Here is an 18,187-nt window from a genome sequence, read left to right as displayed (position 1 = left end):
CTAACTAACTATTTTCATTGTTTTCCAGTGATATTCTGAGATTAAAAATTGTTTTGTTTAAATTATGCTTTAATTGTTCGTAGTTTCCTTTCGCAGAAGCGTGTAGTTGATGAGCAACGCTCTGTTAAAAGGGGGTTAAATGCATGTGCGTAAAGTGTCGTCCCAGATTAGCCTGTGCACTCCGCACACGCTAATCAGGGACGACACTTTTCGCCTAAATTGGATATTTGCTAGATATAATAAAAGCGGAAAGTGTCATCCCTGATTAGCCTGTGCGAACTGAACAGGCCAACCCGCACGACACTTTACGCATATGCATTAACCCCTCTTTTCACAGAGCATGACTTCTATCCTAACACTGACAACAATGATTGTGTTGTATGACACGTTTTAATGTTATCTTTTAAATCAAATCTGTATTTCGTCAATGCGTTGATTTGAACATAGTTAATAATACCTAATTTATGAACATGGAATATCCAAATTTGGTTTATATATGAAGTATGTGCACCCGTAAGATTAAATATTTAAAATTGACAACATGGTATTGAAAATGAAATCGAGAAAATCCACTTGTGATTTATGTAAGGGCACACCTTTCAAGTTAAGAAATGTAGCATGTATCAATAATTGATGTCTCAATTCGTCCGTGTAATATTAATATGTAACGCACTGTTAAACTTTTTAATTAGCAGAACGTGTGGCTGTACTAAATAATGGCTGAATAAATAATGACTGAAGTGAAGCCTATTCGAATTCTACGGTTAGGGAAGCATAGCGTTGCAGTACGACTCTTCCAAGTCTTACCTAGTTGTATATAATTATAAATGAACAAAATGTTTGGTTTGTAATGCAATTCGGTGCATATTTCTTGCGAATCATTAACATTGTTTGCCGTAAGCGGCAGCCTATCAACTTTCAGCATCGAAGTATATTTTGAGCGTGATGTGTCGGTAACACACGCAAACAGTTCAAAGAATCTGCTTGATTGATTCTTGCTTGGTATTGCTTTTTATAGTAGTTTAAATTGCTTGTATTGGTCTTAATGTTACACATAATAATATAATTCATACTATATATATTAAAGAAAATTTATATCAAACGTAGGATTTTGACAGTTGGTTGGCATTAATAAAGCCGGTGTAAACTGCGTCATACGTAGAAATATTGATGAGTGTAACGAATGTACTTTATACAAATCGGTCCGAATACCAGCTTGTAGTAAATTTTCTTTAAATGTATTCGACATTATTAGTTGATTTCCTTGGCAGAACATCCGCATAAAAAAATACACACTCCAAATAAAATTATTCTAACATAATTAGCTATATATTTACTTATAAATCATATAATGGTGCGATAGGCATATTTAATAACACGTAAATACCTCACCAATAAATGTTAAACATTTCTGTTAAAATTAATCTATTTTTCTAATTAAGTCTGACACGTAAGAAGCGCATTCGGCTTTCCGATTCACTGGTTGTGTTGCGCTCGGTTGGCTGTCCGGTTAGAGAAATTGTTGGTAAACGCTAGGGCTGCAACGGGTACCCGAAATATCCGATGATATCGGATCCAACTTCAGATTCATCCACCCTTGGAAATTTCGGTACCGAATATTTATTTTCATAGTTGTATGTAACCTAGCTCTGTTTTCATGAATATTGTTTTTATACAGACTGGTTTTGTTTAAAAGATAAAAGATACGTACAATAGTCGATATTTATTGACGTGTGACAGTCAAATAGCAGATCATTCGAGATCCTTCGGCTTTTATTGTATAAGAGTGTCATTGGACATTCCGTAATGAGCCCCGAAAGCAAAACTAATTTGAAATCATGGAAGATTTACACATTACAAATGCAATTCCTAATGCCAATAAGTATGTTTTCAATCCTTATTGTCTTTCTTAGTTGTATTAAAAACAATGGTAGTGGATCCAGTGTGGCTAGGATGTTATTCAGGTAAATTTTGCAAAATTTTGCGACCTGTCAAATTGTGTTCCTGCATCTAATTCTGGCTACCATAACTTTGAATGTCGCTTTTATGATTTTTGACTGGCGCGACTTTAAAGTTATGGGCCAACCCCATTAGGAAAGTCAATCAGAAATTCCCGAAAAGTTGACAGTTAACGAAGACCGGCCCAAAACAGCTTTTAAAAGCAGTTATTGGCCCAAATTAACCACTTGATCGGAAAGATTGACATTATCAACATTAAACTGATATATTCTTTCAAAAAATACTTAAACATTTAAAATTTATCTTTTCTGCTCTAACATATCGAAAAAAAAACAGCAATGCGACAGACATTTTCGAAATGCGAATCTCCCGAGATTTCACGGTCATATGACGTTACTTCTGTTTTTAGTAACATACCATGTGCTCAAGTGTTATCAAATTCAGAATGACATTTCCCGGTATTATACTTTATTCTTGCTTGTTTTGTAAACAAATTGTAGTGTTACTACAAACTCAAAGTGAAAATTATTTAAAATTATTAAATTTACTTTGAAATCAGTCTTTTAATCCACCAGACGTAAGTTGTTAGTCACAAATAATAGTTTTCAGAAAACGAAAGTAATGTTTACAATTTCAGCAAAAATGTCAAAGTCGATCTGAAAGTATCCAAATGAAAACTCGTCACGTGACAAAGCGACAATGGCGTCAAAATTGTGAATTTCATGCTGATGTGAGTTATTTTCATATATTGTAAGATGCATTTGAAACATTTGAATCTTAAAATATGTCCCGATGCAGTAATTTATATACATTTACCAATATATGTAAAAATGTATCAAAGAAAATGAACTGTCTTTGATTTATAGCGTGACATAAATATGTTACGGCTCTGGTTGACTTTCGACATGGGATGTTTAGCTATCCTGCATCATATAATGTCTTGAAAGCATCTTTCGTCATATACTAAGTTTAAATGTTATCTTGTGATGCAAGGAATCTCAGTGCCGAGTGAGAGAATCTTCTCCACAGCAGGATACCTCGTCACAAACGCGCTTTTAACATTCGCGACTAGGACTTAATCCCCTCTCCCGTAAGCATGTGAGCTTGAATGGTGGAAACCTTACCGGACAGGTGGGGTATCCGCGTTGATCGCCCTCCCCATTACAACACAAGACCACACCTCAATTAAAAGTATATTTTAGCCAAAAACTATCAAATGGAAATTGCAGCTATATCTCAATCCCCCCCCCCCCCACGCACACACACTTCCGTGAGTCAGATTGTTAATTTGGTAGGAGTGCTGGAACACAGTGCTGCGGGTCTTCAGCTGGACCTAATGCATGTGCGTAAAGTGTCGTCCTAGATTAGCCGTTGCAGTCCGCACAGGCTAATCAGGGACGACATTTTCCGCCTTAACTTGATTTTTAGTAAGGAGGGACTTTCTTGAAACTAAAAAAACCATGAAAGCGGGAAGTGTCGTCCAATCAGGGACGCAACTTGACGCACATGCATTATGCCCAGTTTTCTCAGAACGCGGCTCATATGACTAGGTTGTCGGTCACCTTTTAGTACAGGTACCATGGTTTGTCCACAGCAAAAGACAACACCAGAAGTTAATATTTTCTCTTTAACATTAAAAAATGTTTGCAGTTATAATTCAAAAATCTTCCCGAATATCGAGAGTCTAGTGACTTAGGTAGAAGGGAAGGGACACATTACGGGTCCTCCTAAAATGCAACCTTAGACTCGCAAATACCTCATAAACCGTTCAGATTATATCACAAGAAGACAAATGTAACTTTCTTAAAATTTGTAAGAATATGTTTGGAGACTTTGGATACCGAAGTTAGATTCAAGGCTCGAACATTGCTCCCCAGTCCGCAGAGTTACTAGGCTGAGGCTTTACTTTCGTGGTCCTGAGATTAAGTATACGGTTGAATGGAGCCACGGATAGACGTGTGAGCGAATGTTAAAATATTCACATAAGGCTTTGGTATGATGAAAGTCGTAACGTCATGGAAGCCAAAAATCTTATCGAGGGTGGCACATAGGTTGGGATGAAAGTAGTTTTTGAGACTTATCACGTATAAGCTGATGCTAGGAGCTTACATATGAGACGATATGGCTTTATTGAGAACAGGAACCACCTTAAGGCATAGGTTGAATGTACTAGAGCCGGGACCTTTCTTCAGGTCCTTGAATATATTGATTAATTTATACCACTGCTCGTTGCTATGTACATATTCTATGCGATTTTATTTGTTTGAGTTTATATAAAGCAGAGGTAAGGTAGCAGTAGAAAAAATAAATTGTATAGTTATTTTATTTTCGCATTATAAAGTCGGCCTTGCTCTAAACACGTATTCCCCAATAAGTACTTTATGTAATCGCGGTACATTCACCTAAGCGCCAATATATGAAGGTTTAATTTTACAAGCATCGTCCATTCTCTAAATTAAGTTACTGTTTAGCCTAAGCGTATTGACTTTGGAATCATGCAGACATGGTGGTAACCGTAAATGTACATTGATTGAAATCTATTGACAAAAAACGACATGTAAATCAATATATCATTGCTTCAACTGCTATTTAAATGCATGGCATTGACAACATTAAATTCTTATACATCAACTGTTTGAAATTGGACAGTCTTTGTGTAGTAAACATTGTTTTACTACAAAGCTTTTGTAAGTGGAGCTCAATGTGATATGTAATAACCCCTACGTCTCCGATTGATATTATAAAAACATACGTATTGTAATTTATTGAGCAAGTCATTGTAAACTGCTACCATAGTTCTTTGTTTGCGCATAAAGTTGTTAAAGATGTACGAAGCTATCCGAGTATAACAACCGTTGTTTGAAGATGTTTTGTAGGTGTTTCAAAGTTCTCCTCATGTTTGTTTTCAATGTTTTATGTGTTAAACATTTATTTAATTACTTTTAAAACTGATGCTATATATACATTGTACAAACACGTTTACTGAATTGTTTGAAGTGACTCATCTGCACCACTATATGAGTCGCGTTCTGAGAAAATTGGGCATAATGCTTGTTCGTAAAGTGTCGTCCCAGATTAGCCTGTGCAATCCGCACAGGCTAATCAGCGACGACGCTTTCCGCTTTAATGACATTTTTCGTTTAAATTAATGTCTTATCTTAGCAAAAATCTAATTAAGGCGGAAAGTGTCTCCCCTGATTAACCTGTGCGGACTGCACAGGCTAATCTGGGACGACAGTTTACGCAAATGCATTATGCCCAGTTTTCTCAGAACGCGACTCATGTGTTGTTAATCAATAATAGCCTACTCATATTTTTATAAACGCACAATTTCGTTACCTAATAAGCGGGCATTTCGACTGGATTCAAATATTGCGATTGCTGAAAAAATCTAAGAAATACTAGCATACATATACAAATATAGCAGTAAGCCGTAGATTTACGCTTATTTAACACGGTGAAAAAAACAACAAGCGACACATATTTATTAACATATAATAGCATTTGTAACAATACAGAGTAATAAAGTATACATAATATAACAATGATTCATACATTCTCGAAAATACATTGAGTACATAATATATCACGGAAGCTTACAGATACAACGCCAAGGGACCAACCGTTGGTTTTTAATTAATAAAATGTTAACAACATGAAACCAAATCTCTCTTCAGTACTGAAACAAACGCGAAATTCACATCATTTCACTATGTCAAACGGCATGGATCATACAAACCGTACGGTTAAATTTTTGTGTTTTATTTATTCCTCTTATATCGTCACGCTTTACTGAAAGTTATTAATTACAAGTAGAGTAATCATTGAAAACAATGACACCATGACCAAGACCCTGATAGCCTACCTTACACATCGCTATTCTTCATATTAACAAAAGCAACCATTAACAAACATTATCACAAACTGCAAACGAAGAAAACAAAACATTACATTCAGGCTTGAATAAGCATTTTAAACGGATACATAATAAAGCAATTTAAAACACTAATGAATTAAAATTCGGTTACATATTTTTTTTTATCAAAAATAGCATTCAAAATAAAATAAATAAAAATACATTTAAATAACTATATAGATGATAACGTAACTTAAATTACATAAAACAAAATTTTAAGAGACGTGATTCGGGTTTTATTATTAACTTTCTATGAAATGCACCGTGTTTTAAACCGATTTTAAAGTACGCCTTATGGTTCATATGTTTATCATTAAATAACATGTGCTGCATATTCATATAAATTGTTATTATAAACTTAACTACTGCCCTAATATCAAAAACGACATACTCTGTTATTTAATAATCTATATCCGGATTTACAATGAAGTTACAAATTACTTTGTCTGCTTTTGGAGGTATTTAAAAAGCGAGGCCAAAATAAGCGTCTATACATATCCGGTTACTAAGTGATTCATTATGTAAACGGACGATGTTTTAAACGTGTACACGTGGTTGATATAACATGAAATGAAATTGATATTTGTAATAAAAAACAACAGAAAGACCACTCGTACGTTCCACGAATTGATATACAAAAGGCTGGTCTTAACCATTACATCCATGATACTCAAGTCACAATAACAAAATTGTCTTTTATGTTGTATTAAAATTCCAACGTTCATTTACAGTAAATAACTTGAATTACATAAGACGGCAACAGTAAGTGTATCAAGTGTATTCACTCAAATAATGAAAAGTCACTCAGTACTCCCTAAACCCATATAAGAAAGGACAGAGTATAGGATAAGATCTATATCACATATTTTGCGTCACACCAACTTTGTTCTGACTATGATGTCACTTCCGTCTTTGCCTGTCCGTCTGGCCGCCACAGAAGCACTTCCAGACGACACAACATAGAATAATGAACGCTATAAAGCCTCCGACCCCGGCCGTCAGTCCGATAAACATCGGAGTCTTTATGAACGGCTGAAAACACGTTATCAATGACTATAGCCAAGCAGCAACACTATATGTACATTAATCCATTTATTCCTAGTGGACTCTCCCATTCTTCTAACTTGGATCAATTAATTTCCAAAATTTAGAGATGTATAGTATTTTTTCTATATTTAGAATATTTCTTACAGAAATTCCTTTAAGCAAACAACGCAGACCCTGATGAGACGCCGCATCATGCGGCGTTTCGTCTGGGTCTACGCTATTTGCCAAGGCCTTTTTTCTAAACGCTAGGCATAAATGGGTTAATGATTGTATTATGTATTATATAATACAGTACGGACACATCCGCACCTTCTTGAAAAAACATTGCAAACGTAAAAAAATACATTGATGGTTGTTTAGGTGCTTAGAATTGGCATATGCTACGTCGTGATCTGTTCAGAATATAAATCTATTACATGCGTCTACCATTTCATATAGATGAAGTAAACTTCTATACTAATTCTGTGCGTTGCTACTTCAAAGAGTTAACAATAAATTTTTAATTATTGATAAGCACTGTAACACGTTTTTCTTGTTCATTTATTATACTCCCCCAAACAAAGTTTGGGGGAGCATATTGTCGCCGCTTCGTCCGTCCGTTCGTGCGTCCGTGTGTCCGTCCGTCCGTGCACATTTTTTGTCCGGGCTATTTCTCAGCAATTAATGACCGGAATTCAATGAAACTGTATGGGAAGCTTCACTACCAAGAGGAGATGTGCATATTATCAGCCGGTTCTTGTCGAATGATTTTTTCACAGAGTTATGGCCCTTTGAAATTTTCCATAAACTGTACATATACTGCAATTCTTGTCCGTGCTATTTCTCAGCAACTAATGACCGGAATTCAATGAAACTTTATGGGAAGCTTCACTACCAAGAGGAGATGTGCATATTATTAGCGGGTTCTTGTCGGATGATTTTTCACAGAGTTATGGCCCTTTCAAAATTTCTATAAAAAAAGTATTGTCCCCCCAACAATTGTGCCCTCAAGACGTTTCCTTTTATCTGAATATATAGTGCAATATTGGGACAAAAAAAAACTTTGGGGAGCATCACCTGTCTCCGACGGTTTCTTGTTTATATAATTAATGAAACGGATCGTAAACGATGGTTGACAAATATATGATATGAGGCCTCTAACGTCAAGATGTTACTCTCGATCAGATTAGAACTAAACCCTTGAAAAATTATACAGACTTATAAAAAGCTGACTTTTTAATTTATTTTTTATTTTCACTAGTAATAGGTGAACATAAATATATAATAAGAGTCCTTACACCTCCTAAATGAACTCGTATCTTGAATATTAACAACAATATGTTTTATAAGGATATATGTATAGCTAAATTTAAATCGGAGTCTCGATTTTTTAAGAACATTAATGTTCTCAAAGATTTTCTAGTCATATATTGAAAGCAACACAAAAATTCATTAGAGTCGCATGTAGCATATATATTTATATGTATCGCGTCATGTGAAACCCTGACTTAATGACATTTACAACGTCATCAATAAAATTGCGAAATGACGTAATGTGTTTTTGTGGGCAAGCACATGTTTTGCGCGCAAAGTTGTTTGCATGTTGTTTAATTCAAAATGGATTTTCGGTGATATGGACCAAGAGCTAGATGTAAGTATATTTGCTATTTTCAGCTTAATCAATTGCTTATTATGACACTGTCTGTATTTATCGCCTGCCTTATTATAATTAACATAACTTATAACAACCCTATCGGCCTATGCTTTGTCTGAGACAGCATTGACCTTGTTGAATAGGTTCAATTTTAATTTTCAAAAAAAATACTAGTTTGGTGTTGTATTATAAAAAAAACTGTTACTGATAAAAGCAGGTTTTATGTTTTAAAGTGATACGACTTGTTTAATTTATGATGGCTTAGTTAACTTGCTTTTATGTTCAGCAATTTTGTTTTGTCTTTCACCGCTGCAAAGTGTATGCCAGGGGCGTAGCGATACGAACAAATAAAAACAAACTGTACGGCTTTAAAACACACCTTGCTTAAACAAATTGCATGTTGTTACCAATACATGTTATGTTTACTCCTTAGCGGTTGGTGGGATATATAATATAAAAATAGCAATATTCTTTTTTAAATGTAGATTCGCACATGCTTGCAATCAATTTTGAAATATATGTGAGAAGGTTTGTAAACACGTACCATTTCGGTTGTTGAATTAACTTATATTTCATTTGGTAACATTCAGATTTGTTATGCATGCATTTTTATGAGATATGATGAGGCATGCATGTACCTACCGTGGCGGTTGTTGAATCGCTCGACGTCTCAGCATCTGAAATATGAACGCAAACATTAGTTGTTTGCAAAGACAATCCCAGAAGTCGATAACTCCAGGATTACCGCCCCTGATTACTCGCATGAGCCGACATTACGGTACTGAATAACGATACGGGGACCTATATATTTGTATAGGTACCTGAACAAAAAAGGAAGTGAAGCGATTATATTTTATATATTTGATATCTGAAGATTTAAATAGTTTCTCTTATCGATTTGGTCATCACATATTAGTTATTATGTTTTAAATAATATGTTTATCAGTTATTTGGTGATTAATAGAAACAAGGTTCATCTGCATTTTTAAGTCATAAAACTCAGCATGTTATTTGAAGGTGACGCATGGTATCTCATCTTGATAACGGCATCTACACGTGTGAAGAATGTGATGTCGCAGACATACCATTTAACACTTTTAATGCACCCTTGGGACATCGTCTCCCACTGAGAGAATGCTTTCGCGCCTTGATCGCAGATATTTTTTCAAGACCATTATCTTGCTTAAATTAGGAACAGAACAGAACATAATTTCATTACACATAAACTTTACAGTTTCTAGTGTTATACAAAAAAATAATACAATTTACATGAATATAGTAAGTGGATTTAGCAGAAATGTTATATAATAGTTATGGGTGAACTTTACAGATAGTTGAACAAAACTCGTTTTAAATCACATGTTAACAGTGTATATTGCTACATATGAATGCTTTTTACAACTTTTGTAATCATTAAGGTAAAACATTAATTGTAATTTGAAGAAGCATAGAATATTACAGTGCGCATCCAAACCACATACAATTTAAGTAGCAACGGCACAATTATAGTTGAACTTGTATCATAACACATCGGCATAGTCTATAATCGGTAAAATATAAAAATAATTTTAATTTCGAAATATAACAATAATTATACTTTCGAAGGAGCACACATTATACATTCGAAATTAATTATGAATGCAACATCTATATCATCATATACTAAAAACAATACATGTTCAAATATAGCAGATCACATGATGTCATATTGTATTCAATATACATTTTAACATTTTCAACTATAAAACAAATACATTGTATAAATTATACATTATTATTGGTATAACGATTGCGAATCTTGAGTGCTTCTGAAATGAATTTTCCTAACTTAAGCATTTCATTTTTATTTTCTGTAGTTAATAATATTGTGAGTTTGAACATACTAGGTCTGACTCTATAAAAGGTTTAATGTAGTTTTCTCTAAGTTGGGCAAATTTAGAAAATTTTAACAAAAAGTGGTATTCATCTTCTATTTCATTACTGTCACATTTTTGGCAGAGTCGCAAGTTTCGTTCTAATCTATCATATCTTCCAGTCTGTATTCTCAGGTTATGAGCACAGATGCGTATTTGCGTATTCGCTGTTCTTAAATTTCTTGAAACAATCGTCTCTAAATATGGTTCAAACGAAAATGTTGTTTTAATTGCTTTGTATACAATTAGTACCCTATTATCATTAATATCTCGATTCCTCTCTTGTAAGTATTCGTCGATAACTCTTTGTTTAAACAAAGACAAAAAATTAATCTCGTTGATTTGTGAGTTATTAGACCAAACATAATTAAATCCGTTCTTAGATAGTAAGTCCCTAACCTTCCCAGACCAGTTCAATGTATTATCATTTACGGAAATTAGACCATCTTCCAATATCGTAATATAATTTTTTCGCTTCTTGTTATTTTAAACCAATATTTTACGATACATAGATATCTGTTAATATACAACGGGTATCTACCAAACGGCTACACTTGAGGTTGATTTTCTGACACCAAGAACAGCTTTGCAGAATTTAAGGTGCAATTTTTCCAACTCGCTACACTTTGAGAAACCCCATATTTCACACGAGTATGTGATAATTGAAGATACAAAAGCATCAAATAACTGCAAAGCTACCTTTGGTTTACAATTATAAGTTTTCAGGTTGGATAACAATACGTTGAGTGCTTTTAAGCCCTTACCACGCAAAGTATTAGTATTGAGATTAAAGTTCCCTGTATAATTAAGGGTTACACCCAGATAAATAAAATCGTTAACAATGTCTGTGTTTTCGTTACCATATACCCACCGCTCATTACGTGTGATAGCTCCGCGTTTGCGGAACACAATAATTTTGGTTTTTGGAATGTTAACTTGAAAACTCCAGGTGTTACAATATTCATATAAACGGTCGATAGACTGTTGTAGGTCTTCCGGCGTTTCACCTATGACAACCATATCGTCTGCAAACAGAAGTAGAATTTAACATATGTCTAGTATATTTATTCCAGCATTATGTCTATTTTGTAAAAACATTTCAAGATCGTCCACGAAAAGAGAAAAAAGGATCGGCGATGTTATCTCCCCCTGTCTTAGTCCGATTGCTCCGAATATGTGTTACAATGTCTAACACATGCTTTGACCGACTAGTACATACTGCGTATTATGCGCAACATTTTGCCGTCCGAATTGGACTTGTATAACTTTAACCACAGTGCATTTAAATATATAGAATCAAAACAACGTTTCATATCTATGAAACAACAATGCAATCGTTTATTCATATTAACCTATTTTTGAATAATTGAATGGAGTATGAAAACCGCATCTATTGTTGACCTGCCATTTCTAAACCCAAACTGCGCGTCAGATATAACATCGTTTATTTCGCACCATGTTGTTATTCGCTGGTTGAGTACACATGTAAACAGCTTTGCGAAGTTACTTAATAAGGTGATGCCTCTATAATTACTAGGGTCGGATTTATCACCCTTCTTATGTATAGGGATTATAATCCATTCAGTCCAAGATATCGGGAATATGCCCGTATTTAAAATCATGTTATAATTCGTTGTAATGTAACCCGCCAAAATATCACATGCTTCTAAAATTGACAGTCCGAAATTAATGAAGAAAAATATCTCTTACTTTGTTCGAGTGTTGAGTGTTTATTTAAAATCTTAAATTTAAAGTGGAAATTTAATAAAGAAATTAATACCTTTATGGAATGAATCAAAGAAAATATAAAATGCTAGAAATCAGCAAAGTAAGTATTGAGAATAACACAAAAAGTGTTTGCTTGTTTGTTGTTGTTTTTTTGTTGTTGTTTTTTTGGGGGGAGGGGTAGACTTTGACTTTACCAGTAAATGTAATTTTTATTATAAAATAAAACTTAAGTTAAATGTAAACGCAGATATGCACTTTTCAATAAAAACAAACTCAGCCATGCTGACATATTTCACATTTTCGCTTATCACAGATCTATTGAGAAACATCTGTATTTATCGATCTTGCGCCAAGGAATATCTCCTGTACTCGTTCATCTAAAATCACAAAATTTACATAATTCATGTCGGGTTAGACATTTTTGTTTTAGCTTAAAAGCGAATTTTAAACAAAGATATTAATAAAAACGCTTACGTTTTATACTAAACCAGATGCTTTTTGACGATGCTGGAACAGCATCGTCCAAGGTTTGATAACTATCTAAAAAAAAATCACAATGGCGACCTATGTAAAAGACCGATTGAGATAACTCGATTTTTTAGGTTACTTCCCTTTTGCATTCGCCGCTGCGTAGGAGATTGCTCGTCATTGATAACATTCTCCTTGCAGAGTTATCGTTCGTGTTTCAACATTCAACAATGGCCGCCCCCATGAGAGTCTCCATTCAAAACTTTCTTACTGCATAAATGGGCTTGTTTCGCTATTTAGAAGCTGTCATTTAGGATATATGAATTATTTATTCACTAAATCTCCGCTTATGACAACAATAGTTGGAATTCGAAGGATATATACTCGATGTGAATGAAGGACTTTCTGGATCGTAACAGCTTGACACGGCAAAACTGGCATACTGGTATTTTTAGTTATCAATATAAGTCACATTGTGCGTTATAAGTTGTATTCGAGCATTTTGCGACTTATTGAATGACTATAATACCCGATATCAACATTTCATCGGGGATTTGCAGATAACCAAGATGTCCTGAAATTCATCATTGATTTCAAACTCTTTACTGATTTGTATACTCTTTCTTAGTGTTACTACTTTTTATCATTTTAAAGTTAAATGAACTGTGTCACAGTAAAAGAGGCATTAAGGCGATTGTGGCCAGTTTGGATCTAGATCAGCCTGCAGTCGCTTGAATGTTGTTTGCTTAAAAGCGTTTTTCTGACAATAACAAATAATTTAATTGGATACTGATTTGACTGCGCTTTTCCTGTGACCTGGCTCAAATAATAGAATTGTCATTAATCAAATTATTATTTCGAACATTAATCAATTGTTTTTCTTGTCCCTCGGGATCAATGACTCCAGCACTTTCCTGTTGAGAATTGAATACTGCTACAGGCGATGCTAGGGGGCGTGAGAGATGTTGCACCTTCCACTATCGCTCGATTGTTCATTGTCAGCTCGGGTACTACGTACATGTACCCCGGGTACTCTTAAGTATACTTACATGTATCCCGGGTACGGTAAATATACTAAAATGTACCCGGGAAATTTAACCCTTAATCAGTCGTTGTCGACTATTTTTTTGTAATAATTATATATACACATCAGGGCTTAACACTAACTTTTTTTCAACTAGCCCGTTCGGGCTAGTAAATGCAGAACCTACTAGGCCTGACCAATCTTTCATTTGCCCTGACCCAAGTATTATAAAAACCTTTATATTTATCATTCAACTTGTATTTTCTTGTGCTTGGAGATGCGCAATTATGATTTAATCATTCTTATTAGCTTGCCTTACTAATGCTTTTGAATTCAATATTCATCTATTGAAGACAACTATTTGTAATCTCCACGCCATTTCTGGAAAAATTTTCTTGTTTTTTTATTTCCTCATACTTTCTCTTACTTTCCTCCTTCCCTTTTCTTTTCGTATCCGAGGAACCCCCATGCCCATCCGTAATGCCAAACTTAAACAACGACCTGAACGTTAAAACCTTTTTACATAGATGCCGGGTTACCGTCTTACAAAAAATGGTAAGTGAATCTTAGCAAAATAACGTGTTACGGTAGTTGTAACAATTGTACAGGGTTAACTCTCTACTAAAAGCCGGGATCGACCATTAATATTAGTTTTGCTAATTGAATTGCGTAAAAAATATTGTCAAAACACTTCTAATCTAAATAAAGTCTCTATCTTTCTCTAAATAGATTTATTAATCGTCTAAAGGATGGAATAACTTTTCCATAATGACAACAAATTAAAATTATTTAAAATTGATAAATAGCTATTAATTTTATAGTTACTTTGTGTTAATGTCGAGTTTTATACCTCCATCATTCCGGACGATCCTGGGCTATCCCGGCTTTTAGTTTCCAACGTATTTTCATTGAGAAAACATGTCACTTCGAGGAAACCAATCAAAAACCGTGTCTAGCGGCATTCCATTTAAAAATAGGTACTGACGTGTTTAACAAGGAAAACCGCCGGGGATTTTCTGAATTGTCGGCCTCTTTTTGATTGCAATCAGGGGGTTCCGAATCTATTTCGAGATACGATCCGTTTGTTGTCTCCGAACTCACTCTGGGATTTAATTGTCATCTGATCGTACTGTATTAAGATTTTTGCATCTTTGAAAAGCTTATTTAAAACGCAGTTTATTGATATAGAACATATAATCCCGCCCAAAATACACACGACCGGTCGGGCATGTTCTTGGGACATTGGCTAGCCCGGACCAAGGTACAGGCAGTAAATGTCGTTCGGACGTGCATTAGTGTTAAGCCCTGCACATTTATGTCAATTTTCTGTAGAATGGCCTCTATATCATCGGAACACATACTCAAAAAGCATGTTGATGCAGTGTTTTTTGGAGAGAAGTGTGTTTAAGATAATCGGTTGCGCGTTTTACGACATCGGATTTTGGGCGCGAATACAACTCGGGTACAGTCTAATATGGACCGAGTACAATTACGTTTATTTACCGTACCTTGGGTACATGTAAGTATACTTAGAGTACCCAGGGTACATGTAAGTATACTTAAGAGTACCCGGGGTACATGTAAGTAGTACCAGAGCCGACAATGACCAATCGAGCTCCATTATCCCTCATTAAACCGACTCAAAAAACCGAGTCGGCAATATTTGACTTAATTTTTGGTTTGGTTGCTCTCGAGGGATCGAAAATTTCAGAATCTTCCTAAAAGCCCTACGGGTTTGATCCCCAGAAGCTACATTGAAAACTAGCATACTTTGTTATCTAAAAGGCTGCTAAACCTGATATACAATGATAATGTGAATTTTCTCTCACATGATGTTCATCAGTCATATTATATAAAAACTTACAGCAGTAGTAAACAACTGGACAATAATTAATGAACGCATCTTTCATTTGTCTTTGACACTTTGGTTTTGACATGGCCTAGATTTAAATATGTGACTGGACTTTACCATACTCTTGTAACAGAGCTAACGTTTAAATGTACCATTGAAGATCACCTAAATCCAGATTTGCTATTATAGACGTGTGGAAAGTTTTAAGGGTGTGACAAGTAAGCAAAAATTGGTCATTACTTAGAGGCCACAACTGATCTATGACTGTATTAAAACAAGAAAAATCAGTGCCTGATTTAGGTTTTCTTAGTTAGTTCAATAAAAAACTAATTTCATAAGCCTGGTAACAGTTTAACGGAAATGCTACCAATGTGTCACACCAGGGCCTTGAATTTGAAATCTAGGACATGCATGGTCATTTCTTCATGAAATCAGGACACAAAATTGTATTTTAAGTCCTTAATTGACCTGGCTATAGCTCTCAGATTATTATAAGCTCAATCAGTATATTAATATCATTATTTATGCTTTGTGTTTTGTAAACATATACACAATCATGCAGTTACATGATAGCAATAAATAATATCAAAGCTACCCATACTATAAAGGTCATTGACAAAGCCTATGGTCAAAATGTGAACACATTGAGTGTAATCGCCCTCTCGTGCCAGCAAAAACAACACGTTGACAGGTTGTCATTTTTGACAGTTCTACTTTCACTTTCATTTTGTGATATCAAACTATTAACAATTATGTGGCTGAGAAAAATATCGCCATTGCTTTTTATGCCCCCGGTAGGGTGGCCTATATCAGTTGAACTGTCAGTCAGTCAGTCAGTCAGTCAGTCAGTGTGTCAGTCTGTCCGTCCGTCCGAAAACTTTAATGGCCATAACTTTTTTAATATTGAACATAGCAACTTGATATTTGGCATACATGTGCATCTCATGGAGCTGCACATTTTCAGTTGTGAAAGGTGAAGGTGAAGGTCATCCTTCAAGGTCAAATGTCAAATATAAAGCGTCTGTCTGTCCGAAAACTTTAACATTGGCCATAACTTTTTCAATATTGGCGTGCATGCGTATCTCATAGAGCTGCACATATTGATTGGTAAAAGGTCAAGGTCATCCTTCAAGGTCAAGGTCAAAGGTCAAATTTTGCAATATTGAAGATAGCAACTCCATATTCGGCATGCAAGTGTATGTCATGGAGCTGCACATTTTGAGTGGTGAAAGGTCAAGGTCATCCTTCAAGGTGAAAGGTAAAATATATGGCTTAAAAGCTGCGCAGCAGGGGGCATTGTGTTTCACAAACACAGCTCTTGTTTAATATATTTTCTGCACATTTATTAAAAAACTTACATCAATACACGATTTTCTTCGTTAATTCAATCATTCCTGACAGATTTGTGTACATATTTCGCTTACATTTTGACGTCCGTAGGTAGGACCGCATTACCGCTTCCGAAATGTGTATTCATACTATTGCCTTCGAGGAACTTATCTGATGTTTGACGGAAAGGGCCGAAAATGTGCGAGTGTGGGTCAAGTTCCCCATAGGTACTACTTTCCCGTTCCCCCAATTTTTTTTCCGTATCTAAAATATTTCGTACCCACTTTTTTTTCGTACCCAACTTTTTTTTCATCCCCAATTTTTTGTTCGTACCCAAATTTTTTTCGGTCCCAATTTTTTTGTTCCCAAATATATTTGTTTTCATGCCCAAATTTTTTTCGCAAAATTTTTGTAGCAAATTGTTTTTTCGTACCAACATACACAATTGTGGTGATTGTGGTGATGTAGATAAACTTAACGTGATGCTTTTATATCCATCCTCTCAAAAGCATCGTCACACCAGTACTGTCAGTACTTTGATTAACAAAAAAAAGTTTGCCTCTACTTGATTTCTTACTAAGTTCGCTTATAAATAGCTCCGGACCAATTTAAGTAAAAATCACAAACATAATTCCGGATATAGATTGTTGCATTACCTTTAAAAATGAGACTTAAGAGAGACTTAAATAAGAAATATTCATAACGAAATAAATAGTAAGAAAAACAAAGATATGTCCTATTCAATCAAAAAGTGTGCATCGGTCTTGAATGCTATAAATTTTCAGGAATTCGAAGCTTTTATACAAAACGAATGGAGCAAATGCAAACATCTGATTTTCAATAAAATTGTGTACATCGGACAAAGTTTCGCTTAATGATATCCCCGAAACGATTAACGCTAAAAATCACAAAGTTTACTTCAGACATCAGATGCTGATATAACCTTTAGAATTATAGTCAAATTATTACATTAAAAAAAAACATAATTGTGTTTTAAGCAAAGACATAACTGAACCCCCAGCTGTTTCGGCCTTAAACATTACATGATGTCACTGAATATTGTTGTAGAGACACATGTGTTAGAAATCTAACTTTTTTTGTAAAGATGTGAACTATAATTCTGTTATGTGTCCAATCTTTGTTTATTGTGATATCGTTGAACGCTGTAGTTTACCGGATTCTTCAGTGCCGTAATGGCAGCGGGTCACTTAATAGCCAATATGGCGGCGGTCAATTTATCGATTCTGGCATTGTCTATATGAAAGAATGTGCGTGCATTAGGTATATAGTAGTCGCTTTATCAAATGCTAAAGCGTAG

The 18,187-nt window shown here is 34.8% G+C and overlaps 1 long non-coding RNA gene across 1 annotated transcript in view; it reads right to left on the bottom strand.

Annotated features, from left to right (window-relative positions):
• Positions 1-5,430: 5,430 nt before the first annotated feature.
• LOC127850792 (uncharacterized) overlaps positions 5,431-18,187 on the bottom strand; it is a 31,832-nt gene continuing 19,075 nt past the window's right edge. Inside the window, exons 3-4 of the long non-coding RNA XR_008035453.1 lie at positions 9,198-9,232; positions 5,431-6,907 (exon numbers count right to left, since the gene is read on the bottom strand). This is a non-coding gene — a long non-coding RNA (uncharacterized LOC127850792). The remainder of the gene's footprint in view (positions 6,908-9,197; positions 9,233-18,187) is intronic.

This window comes from Dreissena polymorpha, chromosome 11, assembly GCF_020536995.1.
Source record: "Dreissena polymorpha isolate Duluth1 chromosome 11, UMN_Dpol_1.0, whole genome shotgun sequence".
NCBI classification, from domain to species: Eukaryota; Metazoa; Mollusca; class Bivalvia; order Myida; family Dreissenidae; genus Dreissena; species Dreissena polymorpha.
Note: the sequence above shows the minus strand (reverse complement) of the source record. Positions and strands in the feature narration are given on the sequence as shown.